The sequence below is a fragment of the Etheostoma spectabile genome, chromosome 9 (genome assembly GCF_008692095.1).
Source record: "Etheostoma spectabile isolate EspeVRDwgs_2016 chromosome 9, UIUC_Espe_1.0, whole genome shotgun sequence".
Lineage (NCBI taxonomy): Eukaryota > Metazoa > Chordata > Actinopteri > Perciformes > Percidae > Etheostoma > Etheostoma spectabile.
Genome location: NC_045741.1, coordinates 22,341,982 through 22,347,830, shown reverse-complemented (window position 1 = coordinate 22,347,830; position 5,849 = coordinate 22,341,982). Strand labels below are relative to the sequence as shown.

At 39.7% G+C, this 5,849-nt stretch overlaps 1 protein-coding gene and 1 long non-coding RNA gene across 3 annotated transcripts in view; one reads left to right on the top strand and one right to left on the bottom strand.

Moving 5' to 3' along the window:
* Window positions 1–2,207, top strand: part of LOC116694900 (uncharacterized) — a 23,205-nt gene extending 20,998 nt beyond the window's left edge. Inside the window, exon 4 of the long non-coding RNA XR_004333308.1 lies at window positions 1,942–2,207. This is a non-coding gene — a long non-coding RNA (uncharacterized LOC116694900). The remainder of the gene's footprint in view (window positions 1–1,941) is intronic.
* Window positions 1–5,849, bottom strand: part of faf1 (Fas (TNFRSF6) associated factor 1) — a 64,440-nt gene that overhangs the window by 24,023 nt on the left and 34,568 nt on the right. The window lies entirely within an intron of this gene.

Genomic DNA, 5,849 nt, shown 5'->3' with positions numbered 1-5,849 from the left:
TAGGTTTCAGGAAAAGAGACTATTTCTTACAGGTTGGGTGACCAAATATTACAGAAACACCTCTACAAATAATAAACCGTCAAATCTAAAATGATAAGCATAAAATTTAAATAATCCATTACCGTCAGATTTGCAGTGTGAAATTTGTCAGCTACATTTCTACATTACATGACCATAAAATGACATGAGGGACCACTGGGTGCAGAGCCAGCATGACTTCTACAGACCACAGCAAGGCCTGGCAAAAAAAAGCAAATACCACACAAAATCACATGGAGGGCGGTGTAAATAAAACTACTCTTGGAGGTGACGAAGATATGGAGAAAACAAAACAGACAAATCACTCTATTTATTTTACACCAAATGCCAGCAGCCTGTTCAGGTTAGTAGCGGCAGGGCCACACAATATTGACGAAGCTCCAAATCCAAGGATATTGACACCATCATATAAGCCTGGCAGATTCTCCCAACTGACAATCTAATTAAAAAACAAACACACCCACAAACATAAAAGGTTCCAGGGGACAATGTTGGAAATAATGCTCTCTAAATTACATGTCACTTCTCTTGCTATATAAGAACAAATAAGAAAAAGTCTCTCAGTCGCCGCTTAGTTCATCTTTAACCATGGCTGCGTAGGGGGGGTCAAGAGGTCTGTTTCTCAGGAGCAGTAATCTAGGCTACGTACGTCAAAAAGCAAAAAATCTACACAGGGTGTAAAACGTGATGGGAAGTGAAAGGAGAAGTTGTGCTTTACTGTGGCCTGTGTAGAATAGGAATGGGAGAGCGCTGCTGTGTTTGCTCAACGATTAGTGCTTTAGAATAATCTCCAGGGCTCCTAGAGAGAAGGAGCTGGGGGACTCATTCATTGGGTCGATTCAACGGCCTGAAAAGATTAAACACTCATGCTGAGAAGACAAGCAAATTCAGTCTTGAGAGAGAAATGAGTGTGAGAGGAGGGAGAGTTTTACAACATAAAAAAAACCTAATACACACTCAAACCCTGACTTGCCAACACACATGCGCAGATGCACAAACTTTACTGTGTGCTACCCACAAAGTGAAGGACTCACACTCACACACATGCATGCTCAATTAGAGCAAGTGTAAAGACTAATCAAAGTAGGCATTTTCACCAACTGAACTCCTTCATCTTAGTTAAACTGTCCATACCCCTCTGTTCCCTCTCCGCTTTCAAGTCAGATCTTTTGTATTGCCTGTCTAAGCAGGGAGGAGCAAATCCCTTAGTTCAGCTAAATTACTAGGTCTAACCTGAGCTAGATAGTGACCCCATAGCCCTTCCTCACACCTGCTCACCTGAATCTAAGCTTGCTTTGTGTGAGTGTGAGAGAGACTAAAGATTCCACGCAAAAAAACAGTGTTTGCATTCAATCAGCGTGAGCCTCTAACTGTACAATTAAGGGTGCTCTTACTCTGAATATAGATCAATAGAGTTTAAGCCATCTCCACGTTTAATGAAAAAATAGAAGAATTTCATCCAGATTTACAATGCCTATATCTAGTGAAACATACCCTAAAGAAAGCCTCTGGGAAGGTGAGTATCTGATCAATAAAACAGATATACTTTTTACTGCACTATAGCAGTAGTTTTGGCTGTATCCCTGTGAATTCCACACCACAGTAAAACTACCTGAACTGGACAGAGCCAACCATAAAGAACATTGGGTTTGCCTCTATCATAACTCTAATAGTTGCTATTAGTCTTCATAAAAAAGAATTGAGTCCTAAACATTGGTGCAATAGTTGATTAATCCTTTTGCTTCAGACCATACCTGTTCTTTGATTTAACTGATCTCTGGCCCATTCTGTACATCACAACACTTTCATCTTCTGGTCTGCTCCCAGAATTGACCAGACTCTTATAAAAACAGTGTGGGATGTAATATTTGAATAAAAACGTTTATATCATTAATACCTGAGGTTTAAAGGTATAGCGCGTAGTTTCTGTCGTTCCCATGAGGAATTCTAAGTAATGACAACAACACTGTCAGCGCATCCACACAATGCAAGCCTTCGGTGATTCCCACCCCCACCCCTCCTCCATTCAGTTGATAGTAGTTTATCCTGTCAAATCAAGGAGGACATGGAGGTTTAAAAAAAACATGACTGACTCTTCAGAAGAGGTAATTATCTTGTAATTGTTATGTCATCCTTGTCTCCAAAGCTGAACGCTGATGTTTTCCTTTCTCAGCAGGGACTTAAAACACATCACTGAAGCTGCTGTGCGTAAAAGTTGCTGGACCACACCAATTTGTAAACATAGCCATACTGAAATACAGAGAGTTTTGTGGAGCTTTATTAGCTTTGCATCAATTCATTTGGCAATGGCTTAAATGTAAAGGACGTTCATTACTATAAAATACTTGGGCACTCTAACTTTAATTTCCCTTATTCTGAGGAGAGTTGACATTTTTGCAAATTGGTTTAGTCCTGTTGAAACAGCATAGTTTTCATAACAATTTAATTATGAATAAAAACAGCAACATTATCAGACAATGTTACAAGGTTCTTAGATATGATTTAAGTGATATTCCATGATGAGCCATACAGCTACTGAAAAGTACAGCAAAGCAGAACAGAGAGGCTATTAACCCCCTACACTTTTAACCCTTCATTGTCAATTATCCGACATAAAGTAAATTATAGTTAAATAGTTAATGTAGTTCTTATATATGTGTAATAGAGAAGCCTTCAAGCTTCCTGTATATACACTGATTTACTACCCTCCAACCAATCATAAGCAGGTATTCTCCATGGCCATATATATATATAAATATATAGATATAGATATATTTATCTTTCTATTATGTTTAGAAAAAATAAAATTAACATTTCTGTCAACAGCTGATCAAATGATGCATCCTAAACAACAATGCTTTCTGATAGTAATTACAGAAATTACATTTTTCTCTTGGGCTTGTGGTATCTTTCTCCTGACAGACAGCTAATGGGTTAATCAAAGGCCTGTGGATGACATTCAAATCACATCAAGAAGAGGCTTTGATTCACCGGTACAGGATGTTTAACAGCGTTCAGAGGTGACCAGTGAGTAAGATAGAGACATACACAGAAAGGTACAGCAGGAAAGAAGGACAGAGAAGTCCAGATAGGGATTGCTCTACAGATGGCAGGCTCAGTCTGGAAAAGCAAACACTTCAAAATGAAGAGCTCAAATGACTGATCTAATGACCTTGAACACATAGTGGGAGAAAACATTCAGATCGATGACCAACCACACAGGAGGATCTCCACACCCCGCAAAAAACACATTACGTCTTCTTATAACAGAAATGCCACCAAATTCTGAACTTTTTGACGTGTGATTAAACAAACCACATTCATTACTCCCTTAGTTTCCCGCAGTTTTAGTAACTCTACATTAATTTAACCCCTAATTCATTTATTTATGCATAAGAGTAATCGTTTCAGGTGCAGTCAATAAACCATGACTTAGAGTTGCTTGTGATGTACAGATGTGATCATAGATATCTGGCATCTATTTGCCATTCAGATTCACCAGTGCTCTTTCCTCTTGACTCTGCACGGCTGTTGCTGGGTTTTTAAAGCAGATACTTGGCAGTGATTAATCCATGAACTCCCCTCTCCAGCAAGGCTATGAATTTTGATGTGTCTTTGTGTGTGGCAGACAGGAGAGGAGTAGAGAGCGGAGGAGAGTGGGGTTAGAGTGATTAACCACTGCGTTGATGGGGATTTAGTGAGGATCGAGGTTAGTGATGGGTGGCCTATCTCTCTGTACGCTCTGACTAACCACTGATCCCCAAGAGGGTTCAGCTCAGCTCAGCTCAGCTCTGCAGCCCAAAGCATTTTCATTAAGGATGGATTGAGTCTATCTCAACAGTCCCCCAACACACACCTTCAGAAACACTTCATCAAATGTAGTGTTTTGCTTAGTGATTAGCCTCTCCCAGGCTTTGAGAGAGTGAGACTGATTCCTCTGTTTATAAACCCACTCAGTAGTCCCGTTTCAGTCAAATCAGCCCTATTCCAATATCTCCTTAATGAAGTCAGCTTTCTCTGCGATGGAGGACACAAAAACTAGATTCCCTTTCAAATGGAAGCAAAGAGCAAAGGATGGGATGGCTGGGCAGATGTAAGAAGGGACGGCGTAGTTGTGCACATATGCTACTGTGTAATGAAACTGTCAAAAGCAACATGTTTTGGCCTGTCGTCTAGGACGCTTGTGACAAAACAGGACAAACACAGAACAGATCTAATAGCTTCTGTTTTCATGCAAAATTCTTTGCACATATACAGCTTCCCTAAAGCCATTCTAACCATGGCACAGTTGGCAGACTAAGTCAAGCTCACCCAGAATAAAACTAAATACAGTGAAAAAGAATACTATTTCACCCCTGGTACAGTACAGAGTGTGCGCACACCAGGGAGACGTCGTCCATATTGTGCTGGCTTAGGAGAAGAGATCAGCTGGGAAGCAGGCGAGACGCCAAGCTTCTCTTCAGGTTTTTTTCCATCTCTGTTTATTTCACACTCTCTCCATCGCTTACCCTTATCCTGCAGCCTTTCCTGCTTTTATTCCTTTCTTTATTCTCTTTCAGTTTGTTCCTCTGATTTTTTTTATATCCTTCTCTTCTTTCAGACCACGTTGTACCCCTACTATCATCTATTCCACCCTCCCTCCTCCTCTGTGTGCCTGGTGATCTGAACCCCCCTAACATCTTGCTGTGTCCTCACAGACTAATAAGGCTGTAATCCACACAAGCTGTCAGTTGATACAAGCATCCTTAAAAGGACAAAAGCCAAAAAAACAAGCGGGAAAGTGGACAGCTAAAAATAAAACCACAGCTGTCAGGGTGAAAATTATGAGGGTTTTGACGAAATGATATCAAGGTGGCTATAAAGCCTTCTTCACACAGCATGACACAGCAGACAGACAAATAACAGTAAACACTGTATAAAAAGGACTTTGAATTAAATAAAGTATGAATGTAAACACATTGCAAATGAAAGTCATTTAATATGGTTTGAGAAGTAGCAGTTTTTACTTTTAATGTCAATCATTACCTGGTAACTCTAATTGAGTTGGTGAAATTTATTTGTTGCTCTCAGTTCAGTTTATGATCGGCATATGTTATGATTTTGTAGACTTTATTGCAAGTGTGGAGATTATTTGGCCTCTATGGAGTTCTGTAAGTCATGATGCAACAAACGACTCATAGCCAGAACTCTGTTATAAATACTGCTAATTGGCATTTAACCTAATATGCCCTGCATTTCAGGTAATGTTTACAATTATTAATTTACTTTATAGTTGTCTACTAAGGCTGCGTTCAGACTAAAAAAAGCTCTGTGTCCAAAAACAGCATCCCCTCATGGGACAGTAGCGAATTCAGTGCAGACTGGGTGCCAGTGCAGAAGGTTCCAGCAAAAAAAAGAGATGTTTAACCCAGCTAAACGTTTACCACAGTGCAATATCAACATAAGTGGTCAAGTCAAACATGTACACGCACACATTACAGGAAAAATATCTTGTTGCATGAACAGTGTAACAATGTGCGAACTGGATTGTTAAACAATGATTGAGATGTAGGAGAAAAATACAACTACCGTTGAAGAATTCTGTTTCACAAGTTTATAAACCACCATGCAGTGCTTTTTGAGCCTTCAAACTCACATATGTATTTTTCAAACTGGACTTTGTTAAGCACAAACTATTTCCTCACTGGTTCCTGTAGGAAAATCCCACATCAATGCGGACCTTTGCATTTTCTTTTTAAACACAGTGCTATTTTTAGTCCCCTGCTGCTAAGATGTTGGTGGGAATTCTTCATGGTCTCATCTTCTATAGC